Consider the following 16,835-nt stretch of genomic DNA (forward strand, 5'->3'; position numbering starts at 1 on the left):
CTTGGAGAGGTTTTCTGTGAGGAGCCAATTGTTGCTCAGGGCTGGGCTGGGCATTGCTCAGTGCATGGTAAAAAATTTTGTTGTGCGTCACCTGTTTCCCTCAGGTGTTCTTTTTCTTTTTCATTACAATAATAGTTATAATTTTATTAGTATACCTTTGTTTCAATTATTGGATTGCTTTTACCTCAATCCATTAATTTTACTTTTTTTCCTTGATTCTCTACCCCATCCCACCAAGGAAGGACAGGGGGAAGGGAAAAAGATCTGTATGGTCCTCACTTGCTGGGTGGGGTCAAACCATGAGGTGCATATAAAAGAAGGAAAAAAGAAGTGCCATCTCCAACATCAATCAGAGAGAGATCAAAACCTTTTCCCCTCACTTTTCCCACCTCTGCCGGTGGAAAATCAGCATGAGGTCTTTATCTGTTATTTTTCAATGCAATATTGGAAAACAATTGCCTTACCAATTGTGGCACATCAGCATGAATGTGGAACACTGAGAGTTAGCTAGACCTCTTTGATATAGCAATTACTGTTTCACAGAACTCCTGCACTAGAATATAGAAAATTAAGCAGATCTGTTATGTGGCTTTTTTTCCAAAACTGCTGTAATGAAACATTGTAGTAGTGGCAACAAATCACAAATGGTAATTTGCACTCACTAGGCAGCCAATTAAAATTCTGTGTAAAAGCATTGGCAAGATAATATTTTCTGTCTAATATCATGGATTTTGCCTTAACTTCTCTTGTTCTGGGTACTTTAAAGTGCTAATGCACTTAGCTTTCCAACATTTATTTGCCTGGTTGCCAATAGACAAAGTTGGAGAATGGCAATGTTTTACGTTCTCTTACAAAGTTTCTGCAGTATGTTGAAAAACACTGATTTTTATACACTGTAATAGCTAAAGCACTCTTTGGTCTGATAAATATTCCACATAAATGATTGCATAATGCTTTAAAAATTATTAATTCTTCATCACAAAATTTTCACATTTTAAAATTTGATTTAAAAAGGCATGATTAGAAACAGCATTGTTTTGCAGACCACCAAGGATAAATAGAAAAATAGGAAAAAAAGGAAGTTTTATAACTACCTCTCTACAACACATTTGGGATCAGCCTGGCCTTCAGTTTTATTAATGCTGCTTCAAAATTAATCTATGGGGAGATATCTTTGTTTTTTACATTTTCAAAGTGCCACTCTCCTCAAGTCCATTTAGAATGAACTCCTCTATAAAGTAGGCTTATTTCTTTTAAATTGCTCCTCTTGAGAAAATAATTGCATATTCTTATAAATGGAGAATTCTGTATTGCTTTCAATTGTGCCAAAAAATATCTGAACATGTGTCAAGTTTTGTTACATGTTTCTTTTGAGACAAAGCACTGATGAGAGAACTGTCACTGACACTCCAAGAGATGCTCACTAGAGAACAAATGCTGCTGCACTGGGTTTTGTCAAGCAGCAGCTCCATGAGTGGAATTCTCCAAGGAGCAAAAATCATTCCTACTTGAGCAACTTCTACACACAAAGTGTGGTGTGACTCTGCTGGCACCAAAGTGGTTTTCCAAAAAGTCTTTGGGAGAAGTTTTCTCCATGTGGTGCTGCTCAGGAGTGTGGGGTAGCTGGTGCTTGAAATAATGAAATCAGATGTGTTTTGTGCAGAAGCACAAAATGTAAATAAATGTCAAGTTCTGTGGGGGAAATCTGGGTGGAGTGATCTCCTGCAGGTGTGTGACAGGCCAAAGTGACTGGGGAAAGAAACCCTTGCCAAAGATGCCTCCTCTCTCTGATTGTCACTTCATATAACTGGCTCTTCAGCCTTGGAGAACAAGACTGACAGAATCATGGGAGCATCATTTTGGAGTGCTTGGCTCAGAGGAGAAGTGTCGCTGTCGAGGCAGGATGGGAATGAAGAGACTCTGACTCAGAAGGTAGTGAGAGTAAAAACTCTGGTTTATTTAAAATACATTGCTCTTTTATACAGAGCTTTGTGAGGACCAACTCCATTGGTCCTGAAGTGAAAACCACCCACTGCATTGGTGCAAAGTCCTTGATGCACAGTGATAGAACTTAACTATAAACAATGTGAAAAACAAGAGATATAAAGAATTATTTACATTCTTCTCCAGCTCTTTCCCAGGCTTCTGCCTGGCTAGAAACTCCCATTTCTCTCTTTGACTGAATCTGAGACCCACAGGGAAGGTCATGTTTGCTGCCAGGCTTTTAATGTGCCTTAAGGTTTTCCAGTGGTCCTGACAAGTTTTGAAACCACTGAAAAAAAAAAAATAATCCCATTTAATTGCAAAGTTTAGCCAACAGTTACTCTTTCTGGAGGCAGGCCCAGAAAAAGTCCTGTCTCTTTGCACTGTGTCCACACTGTTTTTTCACAGCAGTTTCTGTGTTTTCTTCAGGTATAGACTCTTAAGTCCAGCCAGAACACCCCAGAAGAGGAGTCCAGAGTTTCAGAAAAGCAGTGTTTGGAAAATAATGAGGCTTTGATTTCCCTAGGTATCACAGAATCACAGAATAATGAGGTTAGAAGAGACCTCTAAGATCATCAAGTCCAACCTATGCCCTAACACCACAACTAGACCACAGCACCAAGTGCCAAGTCCAATCTTTTTTTAAACATATCCAGAGATGGTGATTCTACCACCTCCCTAGAAAGACAATTCCAGTATTTTATTATTCTTTCAGTGAAATTTTTTTTCCTAATATCCAACCTAAACCTTCCGTGACGTAGCTTGAGACTGTGTCCTCTTGTTCTGCCAGTTGATGCCTGTACGCCTGACAGAGGTTTAAATCCATTTTTACATTTATTTTTACTCAGGTTTCTGAGTTGGGAACCTTTGGTCTTGGAAAAATAAATCAGTCAGGAGCAGCAAATTGTTCTTTGCTCCCTGTCTATTCTGTATATGTGTTCTCTGATTTTGTGTCAAGCCTGTTTTTATCATATAACTATAACTAAAGACTTGTGGCTTGACACGTGACTTAACCTTAAAAAAAAAAAAAGTAGAAATTAAAATCTTTCTTATTTTTTTTCTTAAAAGAAGACCTAAATGTTCAGAGAATCTTTACATTTTCAAGCAAAAAATTGTAGCAACTGGAGAAACTGAAAATTGCATGTACCCAAAGCTTAGTATTTCAAATGACAGTGGTACTGACAAAGAAATATGAGATTAGTGACTGAAATAAGTAGCCCTAAACATGGGAGGGAAGGCAAGCTTTAGGATTCTCTGACAACCACGGCAAGGAAATAATCTGATGGAAGTACAAGGGCCAGTGGTCTCATCCACTTCAGGAGCTGATTGAATACAAAATTTTAGCCTGTAGTTTATGAGGGATGTTTGTGTAGCAGTTTCACAAGTCCTCTGTTTTCCTTAAACTTTCTCTTTGTGTCCTTGATCTCTCTTTTGAGCAGCATGTTGACATTTTTTGAAACACAACTGATTCCACTGGGCAAAAAAGTACCATATCTTTACCTGTGCTTACCTGTTCTTCCATCTCTTAATTCTCTGAATGACACTTCTGTCTTTGCTTCTGTTTGCTCTCTGCACCTTCATCATTCCTGACCTCCCTTGCTTGATCTTGTTCTCTCAGAGTGCCTGCAATCCCCTGGAGCTGCTTCTCCTGGTCAGGGGAGGTGCTCAGGAAGGCTGTCCAAGCAGAACAGAGCTGTTTCCTTGCAGGGATTTTCTCAGGTTTCCTTTGAAACAAGCTGTGCAGGTGAGGTCAATGTCTGCAGGTCACCAGCATTTGATTTCTTCCCCAAGTCCTGTGGGCTGGCAGGGGAGTGGCACTGCCACTTGTCAGCTCTTGCTTTTCCTAGTGAGCCCCATGTGATGCTTCATGTTTTGCTTTTCATTTCCTCCTGTGGTTGTGATTACATCATTAAATAATCATTTGTTGTTGTGCATTTCAAGAAAGCCACTGCTGCTCTTTCCATATGTAGTTAGAAGAATGGAAATATAATCCTAAAATTTTTAATCCCAAACCAAAAATATAGACCGAATTGTTATGTTATGTACTGTGAGTTTTCATCCTGTTGTGATATGGGCTAGAGTAAACTTCTTTAAAAAATAATTTCATAAAGATAGGGAGTATGGAGGGAAAATGGATGTCTACTTTACTTTTATGAGAAGCTGCTATTGAAACCCTCAAATTAAAGCTGTGCTAATGATCTTTTACCTTTGCTAACCCTGATTGCTGCTCCACCTTATTGATCTGGAAGCATCATGTTAAACCAGAATATCTGTGACTTTAGCACTTGAATTAAGAGAGAAATCTGACAGGTGTGTAGGGACACCTGTGTCCAAGTGTATTTCCCTATTAATTTCCCAGTTTATCTGCCAGTCTGTGTTCAGGGCAGCAGTTTTGGAAGTTCTGCAGGCACAATACTGCCACAGAATCTATTTCCTCTGTATCAGCTCAGGAGATGAGATACTGTCTGAAGAGAAGTTGTGTTGCAGAAGCTTCAAGGTGCTTAAGCCTCTGGCTTAGAGTGTGATTTAGAGGACGGCACAGAGGCACTTCACTGATCAAGGAGAAACATCAGCAGGTCCCTCCTAGTGCTCGTCAAGTAAAAGGAAGCAAAGAAAAGGTCATACAAGAAGTTAAGAAATGGGGGGGGAAAATGTGCATCAGACAGGAGTTGTAATGGACAGAAGGTCCAAGCAGTCAAGCATCATTAAAAAAAATTAATAAAATAAACAGACCATAAGTATAGCACCTAACTAAACTGAGAGCAACAGTGTGTTCCAATTCTTCATTAAATTGTAGTTTTCCTTGTGAAAATTTAAAAAGTGAAACAATTGCTCAAAACCATGAATGATAGTTGAGAAAAAAATGGAAGCATTCAGATAACTTCCACAGGTAATTACACCTGGTGACAAATGAAGACAAAGTGTCAGGGAGAAAAAATGGATGAAAGGAAGCTTGCAAATGTTTCAAGCTCCATTTTTAGTTTGCCACTGTCAGGTGTAATAAAAACACCTGCATGAACCTTGCAAAACCTGGCTGACTCAGGGAATGGCTACTAAATCTGTGACAGGTTGTTCCACCTTAAAGCTGGGTAAATTTTGACAGCTATTCCATGATTATTCTATTAAACAGATATTGGGGGGACTTCTTCAGCAGATAGTTCAGAAATGCTTTCTTTTTGTAATGAGAAATGCAGCTCCTACAGATTAATGTGTTTTCTGGGTACAGTATGGGAGTGTTCAGGGCCAGAAGTGATTTTGATACTTGTGAAATCCTTTGCAGGTTCCCACACATGGCCCATTCAGCAGCTCTGTCCTGCTTTCAGGTGAGACAAATCCCAGCTATTCATCCTCCTTTCCCACTCCTGATTGCAGCTACTTTGGATAGAAGGTATCCACGACTTAATCTGGCCAGGCTCACAGTTTTGACAGCTGGGAGATCAGGCAAGGAAAGGACAATGCCAGGCACTATTCCTGCCTCACCCTTTCAGTGTGACCTTTATGGGTAATAAAGGTGAATTCCAGCTTGGGTCAAAGTTTGAAAACTCTGGCTGTCTAAAAGACTTTTTTTTTTTCTCTCCAAGTCATGCCAACCTTTGTTTCCATGGCAATAGGAATGAAAATCTATTGGCAGCTTGTAGGCAGGCAGCAGATGACAACTCTCAGTACCAGATTTCAGCAGTTGACTTTCAAATAACAGTCCTAAGAACCCACTGCAATAACAAGTACGAAGACTTTACCACAATATTGGCTCCTCGTGTATGTCTTACTTTAAAACAGAGAGAAAATGGATAAAATTATTACCTAGAGAAGTGTTTATGCCTCTCTATTGCCAGCTGCTTACTTGTGCTTTTTCTCTTCAGCCCTGCAGTGTGGGTAGAGGTAACTGTATACTTTCTATGCAATACATACATGATAGTGCAATTTTTGATAATCAAAGAAGTTATTTGGTATCTCTAAAAGGGGAGAAGTTTAGGTAAAGAAACTTGCAGAGGCTAAAACATTCCAGGATGTAGAAGAGAAGAGAGAACAAAACTTTGGTGAGGAATTTAGGATTTCCCATCAAATGTAAAGGAAAATTTCAAGGAAAACAAGCTATGAAAAGAGAAGAGGTGACTTGGGGATTCTCTGAAGAGCTTCCCAGCAAGGAACAGAGCAGTACAACTCTGTTAAAGAACAGATTTTCACTCTGTGAGAGTGCTCCAGGAAAACTGAGTCAACACCTCTTCGCATATTTAATCAATTTTCCTTTACATGTAGCTTGCATGTTTTGCATATAATTTTGCTGGTGGCATTCACCTTTTGAAGAGTGAAAACAAATTAAATTTCAGAATTTAAGTGTTTCAGTGATGCCAGCATTTCACAAGCCTTGTGGAAGGTCCATACTCACAGAGAAATTTCTTAGGTATTTTCTTTCTCATCCTTCTGTCATGAATGTCTCCAAAAAGGTCAGTCCATTAAATCACTTCTCATAAGAGGCCTTAAAATCTCTGAATTGTTAATCCTAAACTCTACTCCTTATCTCCAGGACTAAAAAAATTATAGGTGATGCAGTTCCTGATAAACAGGCCAAAGGGCAGTGACTTGAGGTGGGATATTCAAATTCACTGACTTCTCTCTCTGCTTGAATAACTATAAATGAGTTCTGAATGGTGTTGGGAGGCTGTTTTTAAGGTTGGAATATGTAGCAGAAATATCACTTCTGCGGCCTGTGTTAGAGGGAAAAATTGATAGATGTTCTTATCTGCTCCTAGTAATCTGAGGGGGAGTATAGATATTGAAGTGAATAATTGTGATGTGCTAAAGTTATGCTAATTTGTTAATGTTCAATATGCCTGATTAGAGCATCAGTAGGGTTTCTGTGAAAAGGAAATTAAAAGAAGGAAAAAACCTACTTTTGAATTATGAAGTTTGTTGAAACCATACAAATATTCACTTATCAGCCATCAGTCATTTGTGCTGAAGTTGTGGTTGCAACTAATAAATACTAAAGCATGAAAGCTACTAAAGCATGAAAACTCCATTTTTTCTTGTATCCAGATTCACCCTTTTCCCCTGAATCACAATTCCTTATTTACAGATTTCATAGTTTTATTTTCTGCTTTTGTCTAATAAGGCACTAAAGTGATCTGTATATGGGACAGGCCCAATCTCAAAATATTTGTGTAAAAGTGTGGCTGAAATCCTCATACTTTTGTTCATGGAAGAATTTTTCAGAGCTACTTAAGTGCTACACTTTAAATTCCCTGTGTCCCTGTAAGGTAAAAAGCAGGAGGGATAACACTTCATGGACTCAGAGGTGGATGTATAAGGAAATGTTTTCCTAGGAATCCAAATTATGCTCCTGAAAGTTGAAATACTTTGCCTCCAACCAACCTGCCAAAGCAGAAAAACTCTCAGCTTGACTTTCCTCCCTTTATATTGAGCATGTCTATAATTGAATATGGTCAGGAAGTAGCTAAAATCTTTAATATGCTGAAGATCATTATAGACAAGATGGTGGCAATACATACAATGTATGAATAAACTATCTAATTTTATACTAATATTACACTCTGCTTAAATGATATATCACATTTAGGGTCTTTCATTCTCTATTTTTTGCTATTGGTTTGGCTTTGCTTGCTTTGGGGTTTTTTTTTGAGTTTGTAATGAGAGTCAATCTATTAATATTTTGGGGGAAAAATTGAACATATTGAGAGAATGCTGAAAGGCTGCAGTGTAAATAAAATTTAAACCATCTTAACATAAAAAATAAAAACTGGAAGATAAAGTAGTGTGAGAAAACCAAAGGCACAAGTCTGGGTCTCTTGGCATTAATTTCCACAGGCCAGCCAGTTAGTTGACATGTCAGAGTTTATATCAGTGAAGAACAGCCCCAGAGTTCAGTTATTTTATTGCTTCTGTTATAAACTGAATTGTAATTTTCTGCTGAGATTCAGTTAAATTTTCAGCCTTTAATGGTCCTTAGAATTAAATCATAATATAGGAAAATGTTTGCCCACCTAGGCATCTCTCCTTATGAATATGAATCTTTACTTTCTTTCTCCTTCTCAGGATGTTCTAACATCAAAAGAAAGGAAAAATTGAAAGCTATATAATTTTATGTGAAATAATGTTGTGCATTAGGGTTTTTAGGAAACTAAATATATATAATACATATTTAAAGCATAAAACTGACTTTTTTTATTCCTCTGGTGTTGTTGGCAAAGAGAAAATATAAAAATATAAAGCCTATCAAAACTCAGCTGTGAAAACTCAATTCAGTAGCAGGCATCATGACACTAATTTTTTTTTCTTGTTACACAATTTATAGAATTGCAACACAGTATGCAATCTAGATGACAGCTACTCAGAGATATTTTAGTAGGGTAGTGCAGGGATGCAGAATATACTAATTTCAGGTGAATAAAGGGATCCTATTTATTACTCCAATCCCTATTTTTCCTAAAAAAACCACTGATTCCTACAAAAATCCACTTTTTTTTTTTTTCCTGGTATCCTTTGGAGTGATGGTATAGCAGGGTTTCTATGAATGCATGAAAGAAATTATTTTTAACTATGAAGGAAATATTTTTGACACAAAAATACCAATTTCTAATAAAGCAGCCACTTTTAATAGTAGAGTTTTATGAAATAGTGAAAACAGATTTTAAACCTGTAATTCAAATAAATGTATTCTTATATCTCATGGAAGACATAAGGATAAAAAAGTACAATTGTATTCTGAATTCCTCACGCTTAGAGAAGTTGTGCATAATTACAGTAAGAGCATCTTCATTATTCTGCTTACAACAAAGAATTAGAGATGTTTTGGGTTATTGGTCCTGAAAATTATAACAAGGATAGAAATCTGATAATTTACTTCTGGAACCTCCAGTATGATTCTAGTCCATGCAGGGGCTAAGAAATGTCTACTTACTAGTCAGTTTATTTTGATATTTCTTTTCCAATGAAGTTTTCTTCTAAAATGTTTCAAAATTCTGCAGATGTACATTTTCATTGGACATATTCTTTGGTTTCTTTGTTTTTATAAGTTCTGGACTTTTATTCAGTAGGTCTTAAATGAAAATCTTAAAATCTGATGAATAAAAGAACTTTTCTCCCCCCATCTGTGATAAAGGGCTTCACTTACTGCTGGCTCTAGAGGCTGTTTGGAATCACAGGCACATTCTCTAAGGAAAATTTTAATTAATTATTTAACAGAGACCATGAACTAGCTGTAAAAATGTAAGAACACCGACAGATTTAGGACCTCGAGGTTATTATGAAGCCATTGCATATGTAACTGTATAAAGAAAATAAAATAGATAAATAAGATTAATTTGGGCAAAAATCAAGTTCCAAGCAATTTCCATGTAGAACCTACTGATGGTGAAGTTTCAGTGTTTGGGTTTTTTTCTCTTTTTTTTTTTTTTTGTTTCCTACAAGAATGTGGACTTCTAAAAGGACTGTGTATCTGAACAATGGGGAGAATGCTTTTCTAATTATTTCTAATAAATTTCCATTTATTGCTTTTCTAATATTTTTTCTTTGTAATGATGCTTAGTAACATTTTGAATATGCACACTGTCTTAGATTTAAGCTTGAAATGGCACCTGAGTGATGACACAGGTCAGAAGTGTAGTAAGACTTTGTTGCCAATTCTCCTGTGACTGCATTCAAGGGAAGCTTTGGATTCTGATGGATTATATTGTTTGTTATATAAATTACATTGTATGAAGGATTTTCATAGTCTCCAGGAAGAACCTATTTCTTCATTTTTAATTAAGCAACAAGCAAAGCAGTGTAAATCTGTGCTTCACTGAAGAAGGATCACACACAGGCATTGAAATCATTCAATCTAACTTTTAAAGGTGCAATTCAGGATTGTGTTCTTTTTGTATTTGCAATTAGGGGGTTGAACAGATGTGGAAGCTCAGTCTAACATGAAATGTTAAAGAAACTTTCTTTTTATGGTAGTTCTCACCTATAGAAATGAGTAGAGTTTATCTGCTGATTCAGATATTTGTTCTATTTAAATATATTAAAGGCGTAAAGGATATAATTTTTGGGAATGTGAATGTTCTACTGAAAATTCCACTTGAAATTATTCTCATAATAGATTTAGTTTCTTCTGGTTAATTCTGACATAACAATTGAGAGACAATGGTAAAGGATTTTTATAGTTTCTACAGTTAGATCGCAGAGGTATCCAAGACAAATCCTGGCCATATTCTTAATAAAATGCTATTTCCCCCCCAAGATACACCATAAAATTGCTTTTTCTATAATTACACTGCTGCAGCCAAAGTTCTATGCCTAAAACTGCTGAACACTCATGGTGAATCCCACAAATACAATAGGGAAAAGAGAACAGAAGTGACATTTTTCCAGGGAGTTGTTTTCAGACCTGTGAAGTAATTCTGAAAGCAGTTATTTCAGCTGCAAAGTGAGGAGAACATATTGCTGAAGCCTAAAAGGAATGAGGTCGTGTCCAATAAATAAGTATTTTTTATCAATATATTTGCTGGTAGAATGTAAATATAATTAGATTTTTTTATTAGATCATTACCAACGGCTGCCCACACATTGACCATTGCCCTCCCGCTATTATTTTCCCTTGGTTCTTAATTATTTGTCTTTCAAAAGATGCTGTACTTGATCTTTTACTCAAGTACTGTGTACAGATTGAATTGCAGGGAGAAATCATATATTTCACATATGCTGTGGTAATGTGACATTTTCTTTAAAATAGAAAAGTCTTACACTTTATAAGTCATTAACATTGTCCATAGAATAAAGTCTGTAAGAACCAAAAATGTCAGAAACAGAAAGCTGTAGTCTTTCCATGCAATATAGATGTAAATTTTTTCCTGAAGTGTTATGAATATATGTTCATATACATTTAAACACCTTCTCTTTAAGGTCAACACCAAATAACTGTCATGTAATAAATAACAGAAGGTCATTGACCTTAATTTAAACACTTGAGGATAACAAGCACAGTATTAGTTATGGGAAGTATTGAGCCAGAAACAACTCTTAGTGCTAATTGAGTAGTCTGGCAGGTGAGGAAAGGCTGTTGTGGTTAATAGAACCCCAGGCAGAGTTTTCTAATTGTGAAAGCATTTTGCCACTGACAAAAACTACCTTTTAAAGATCCTCACAGCTATTTATAGGTATTCTCCTGAATGTTTCCTCAGTTGAGCAATAGTAAGCTTAGATTTTAAATGCCCTGACTTAGGGAGCAAGGAAGAAACTTCCCTGACTGAAAATTATTCTGAGTTCTACCTATATAATCATGCCTGCCAGGACTCTTGAATATGTTCTCCAAGCAGCCTCTCTTTGCTTGTGTTGAAATAATCTCATTTCCTTGTTCATCAATATTCCCAGGAGCTGTCACTTCTTCAGTTTGGTGTGTGCATGCTGCCCTAACAGGGACTGGATTCTGTTGCCTAATTCATGCCCAGCAATGTCTTGAAATAAAATTGAATTGAGGTAATGAACACTTACAAGGTCTTATCCTGAAGGTAAGGGATGGAGGCTGACTGGCATAGCAGCTTGAAACGTTTTTCAGGAATCCCTTGAAGTCTGCCCAGTATTTTTAGGGTGTGTGAAATCCTCTTAAGCCAGTAGAAGCCATTTTCCTGGCACAAGGCTGGAAATTCGAGGTGGACACTAAAATGGCATCATTGAAACTCCAGTTTCCATGGAAGAAGACTGCATGGATAACACTCTCTATATAATAAATATAATCACAAATGCATAAAGACAGATAGAGATCAAAATCCACTAGAGGAAAGGATGCAGGGGTCAGATACAGAGACAGAGAAAAGAGGGGAAGCTATGCCAAAAAAATTAGCTAAGAAGCAATGGTGTCCTTCCCAATCAGTGATATTTAGCAGCAGAAGAATGAATCACAAGTTTCTGCAGCATTAATTGTGCCTTTTCCTCTCAAGGGAGCTCCTCATTCAAGGATTGACCCCTTGTCTGGCATTGTGTGAAACGTGATTTTGTTAATTAAATACCAGCCTGTTGAATGCACTGGGCTCTTCAAATTAGCCTATTAGCAGTTTAACACAATTAGATGAATTAAAAACAATATTCCTCTTTCAATTAAGACAGCATTCAATCCTCCTTCATAACCTTTTTTTTTTTTTTTTTTTAAGACCCATTTCCCAGCTGCTTTAAAATGATGTGTTGGTATTGCAAAGGCTGCCCTGGCTTCTCTGGCCAAATTCTGCCATTCTAACTCATGGTGAGTAATCCTTCCCTGCCTGAACTAAATCCCTCCATCCAGAATGAGCTGTTCATCTTGGGCCAAGTGTTGCTCTGTGGAGCTGAAGTGGCAGAATGGAATCCTCGCTGGAATTTTGCTGTACAAATATTCACAACATGGAGTTCTGGTGGGTGAGGTTGTTATTTCTTGCATTTGTGCTTAACAAGACTTCCTGCAGAAATCATTACCTAAAGGGCCTCTAGAAGCCAGCACTCATTATCTGTGGAAATAAGTCTCCAAAAGAGAATTTAGATATTTAGATATTGGGAAGGCTAACATTGAAACAGGCAAGGGGGTTTTTGTTCTATTTTTGTCTTTAAAAAAACTCCCAATCAAATTAAAAACCCCACATAACCCTTCAGATGTGAGAGGTTAATGTTGCTCTGTCACCCTGCTACCTGAATTGTTTGGAGGTGTAGGCAGGACGTGGGGAAATGTGGGTGGCTGCATGTGATGTAACTCAAGGAAATATTCTTTGAAGAGGCTTTGAATATGCAGCAAGTAGCACTTAAAAACTGACAGATTTTGCACAGCCATGCTTGGCAGCTTGGGTGTGATAAATAAGCTGGCTCTGATTTGAAATGAGGCTTTTTTTCTTTCCTCTGACTGAATTTGTCACTACAGACACTGTCATTTTAGCCATGCCCATTGAAAGTGCTCTTTAAAAATGGTCAGTTTTATAAAATTAAAGTCTTCTAAAGTCCTGCAGTTGCTTGCATGGGAATTGATGAGAATAGCTTGCAGCTGGTAACTCTGCCTAGAAGTAAACCATGAGTAATGAGGGGAGGTTATGAGAAAAGGAACATCCTCATGCCTTTCCTCAGTTCCCTCTGAGGTAGCACAAGCCCTGCAAACCATTCCAGGCTGTGTTTGGATGAGTGCAGTTACAAAAACAAGTCCAGATTTTGGTGTGCAAGGTAAAACTGTTCTTTGAGAAGTTTAGAACTTCTAGAAGTTCTTTTAGAAGTGTCCTCACTCTTCATTGTGCATTTGTCCCTCTGAACATGAAATGCTGAAATTGCCAATTACTCTGACACGTGGTCTCATCTTTAAAGAACTGGTAGCTATAAACCAGGTTATGAGGTCAAAGTGGTGTATAAAAATGCAGTTCAAAGAGGTTTTTTTTTCCCTTAGATGCTCCTTAAAATTTTCTTTCAGTGTGTGATGAATGCTGAGACTCCCTGGCAGAGCCACCAAAAGGCCTGAGGAATTATGGACTGCAGTTTGCTGCATTTTCATTGTCGTTGTTGTATCTGAGATATCACTGTCCAAGGAAGGTCTTACAGTAATCATTTGTGAGAAGTGATGATACAGAAAACTCTGGGTTTTTTTTGTGGATTTCTAATATCATGAAAATCTTACTACATTTCATCTTCCATTTTATCCTTATTCCAGAAGTTGTGATTGAACTATGTTTAAATCCTGTCGCCAATAGGCCTTTTATATTTTAGGAAGTTATATGACAGAAAAATAGGTTCTATAATCTTCTTTTTGTTTGTATTCATATTGTACATTCTGTGGGCTCATTGCAAAAATATTTTCCCTGAAGTTCAAAACATTAAAAACACAGGGTCTGTTTCTCACCACCTCCCTCCTCTCCATATATAGACACATTTAAATTAAAAAAAATTACAAATTTTTTTTTGTTTTTAAGTTAGAAAAATATACTTCAGGGCTTTCCTCAATTTTTATATTTTCTATAAACAAAAAATAGGGAACTGGTCAGCAGTAAGTCTTTTATAATCCAACAGATGATGTGAAAGGAGTAACTGCTTCTATCTGGATTAATGTTCTCCCAGCAAATTCTGGTTTAAGCCTAACTTAGAGCATATTTACTACTCTTAGGATGGTTGAGAAGTGGCCCATTCTTAGATGATTTTGATTTTCTTCTGATTTTTTTTTCTTTTAATTTTACAGGATGCAGCTGCAAGTCCTTGTCCTTGAGCTTGTGTATCTTTTACATCTTATGTGAATTAGAAAAAAGCATTGTAATACTCCAAAAAATCAAGGCCAGAGATACTTCTCACCACAGAATGGGTGCATTAAAAACTCAAACTCTGATCCTATTTGTATTCTAGATATATTTCAGAAATCAAGATTCCAAATTTTGTCTGAAAACTGCTTCTCAGGTATTTTCAAATGGAAAAGCAGGAAGATTTTGGTTGACAACAATTCTAACTTCATCACCCCTCATAAAAAGGCATATTTGTATTAAGTCTTCTATCCCTCTGATTGTTACTTCGTAAAGAGTAGAATTTTGTTATTATAGTGTATAAATCTGTATCATAGATAATAATAAATGAATACTTTTAAGCTGGGCTCTGTAAAGCTGGATTTTAACCACAAAATAGATTTTGCTGATATCCTGTAGGTAAAGGTTGAAGGCCTTTTCTTATTCCTAGGTTTATACATGGGTTTAATTTTTTTCCCCAGAGCAGATTTTCAGAACGCTGTCTGAAATTTTATCTCTTTGTTAGGCCCATTTTTACTCCCTTTCAAGCCATCTGCAATTTGATTTTCCTACAGCACCCTCTACACACAGTGCAACCTCTTCAAGGCGCAGCTGATCTCAGAGTACCTGATTCAGTCATGCTGACAGCACTTTATTGTAAAATATTGTTGTCATCAGCTGTAGAAACATCTCAATGCAAAGTGCCACTCCAAACTGTGACAGTGATAGGTGAGGAAAACAGACAATTCTAAAATAACAAGAGCTTCCTCTGCAGCAAGTCTTAAAATAATTTCTTGGATTAGAAATGAATGGGAAATATCCATCCCCTATTGATATATGATGCAGTTGTAGAGTAAGAAAAAATTATCAGCTTTGCTTCCAGTGAGTAGGAAAAACAGCCTTAAAATAATTGGACAAATGTGCTGATTCGTGTTTCAGAAAGTCCCACAACCCCTGATAATTTACTAATCTAAAAGATGTCCAATATTACACTAGTTAAGGTAAATAAATAATGACATTAGTGTCATCTTTTTAGAAGTCAGCTCGGAAGAAATTAATAATGAGAATTTTATTGTTTTGTGAATATTCCATGAACAGAAATCAATAAAAGCTGATGTAATACATAGAAGAAGTATAGTAAATAGAAAATATTAATTATGCATTTGTCTCAAGGGTTTTCTGTTGCCTTGATTTGAATTTTGAGTATGCAGTGAGACTAATAAACATCAAAGGCTATACATATCTAGAAATTTTTCTAGAAATCCTCCTGCTGTATTTCAAGGCAGGTATATTTTCTACTGTGAATTATCTTTGGTACACCACCAGGAAAGTATCACTAAGAGATAAAATAATTTGCATGAGACAACGGAACAGAAAAGATCAAAGTGTAGTAGAAAATCTGGCTATTTTTTTTCCTTCTCCTTTTCTAAACACTTGGTACATTTCTGCTTGTTCAAGACTGGCCACAAATTGGGACCACTTTTAATATTATAATGAAGAGCTGTGATAAAATGCTAAAAAGTACTGGGAGCTGTCATTGAACCTCAGAGATTTATTAAGAGTTTAGAATTCTGGTATAATATAAAAACAAAACAACAATGTTGTAGTAGCTAAGATAAGCATTTCCCAAGAATGCTGACAGAGTCAGAAAATGACATACACACAATAAAGAGTATTACAGGAATATGCTGCAGGATAATCTAAATTCATGGCTGTTACCTGTTGCATTTGGGTCTCATCAGTGGAAACCTTCAAGAGCTGAGTGATGCTTTCCTTGCAATGCCTTGGGAAAGCATTTGTTTAATCATTCTCATGGCAGCATGAATGAAGTAACAATGAATTATTGTGCTGTCTTCTTCTGGGTTTAGTGTAACTAAGGCAGAAAATTTAGATACCGAAACAAAGCCTTACATTGGTTACACTTAAAAAAACCAAAAGGCTAAAAATTAGACAAAATGCTCCAAAGAATGATATCTAGCTGCTCAAAGTATAGCTATCTCAAAACAAAACAACAACAAAAAAAATCAGGTGTTATTTACATTTTTTCATGTATGTGAATTTGTAGGATAATTCTGAGAAGCCCAATTTCTAAATTTGAAGTGTTCAGAACTAACAGTCAATCCCAGCAATTTTATTACTGAATCATCTTGCTGGATCATTCCATCTGCAGCAGCTACTTGTGTGTATCTGCAGGAAGATTAGGGATTTTGTAGTAAATTACATTTTATTCTCATTGGGTTTTTTTAATATATTTTAAAATAAATTTTACCCACATTTTTCATCCAGGCACACAGGAATGCTCCTCTTTTTGCACTGGAGCAATCAAGAAACTCAGGAAGTTTTAAAGTAAGTGGCTGATTTTTTTCCCCCCTCACAATTCTTGTGCAAATATGGAAAATAGCTTTTACAGATTGATATTTATTTTGTTTTATTTTGATGACATGGATTTCAAAAGCTAAAAATCTAAAACCAAACCCAATGATTAAGCCCATATATTGCAGCAATCAGCACTCCCTGTTTTTCAGCCATTCTGTTCATCAAATCTCTTGTTATTAGCACAGGTAAATACCTACAGTGTATCTGGCTTTATGTTTCTCTTCCTTTCTTTCTAAATATGTCCTTTATTTTTATGGCCACCACCTG

Source organism: Taeniopygia guttata, chromosome 1, assembly GCF_048771995.1.
Source record: "Taeniopygia guttata chromosome 1, bTaeGut7.mat, whole genome shotgun sequence".
In the NCBI taxonomy this organism is placed as follows: Eukaryota; Metazoa; Chordata; class Aves; order Passeriformes; family Estrildidae; genus Taeniopygia; species Taeniopygia guttata.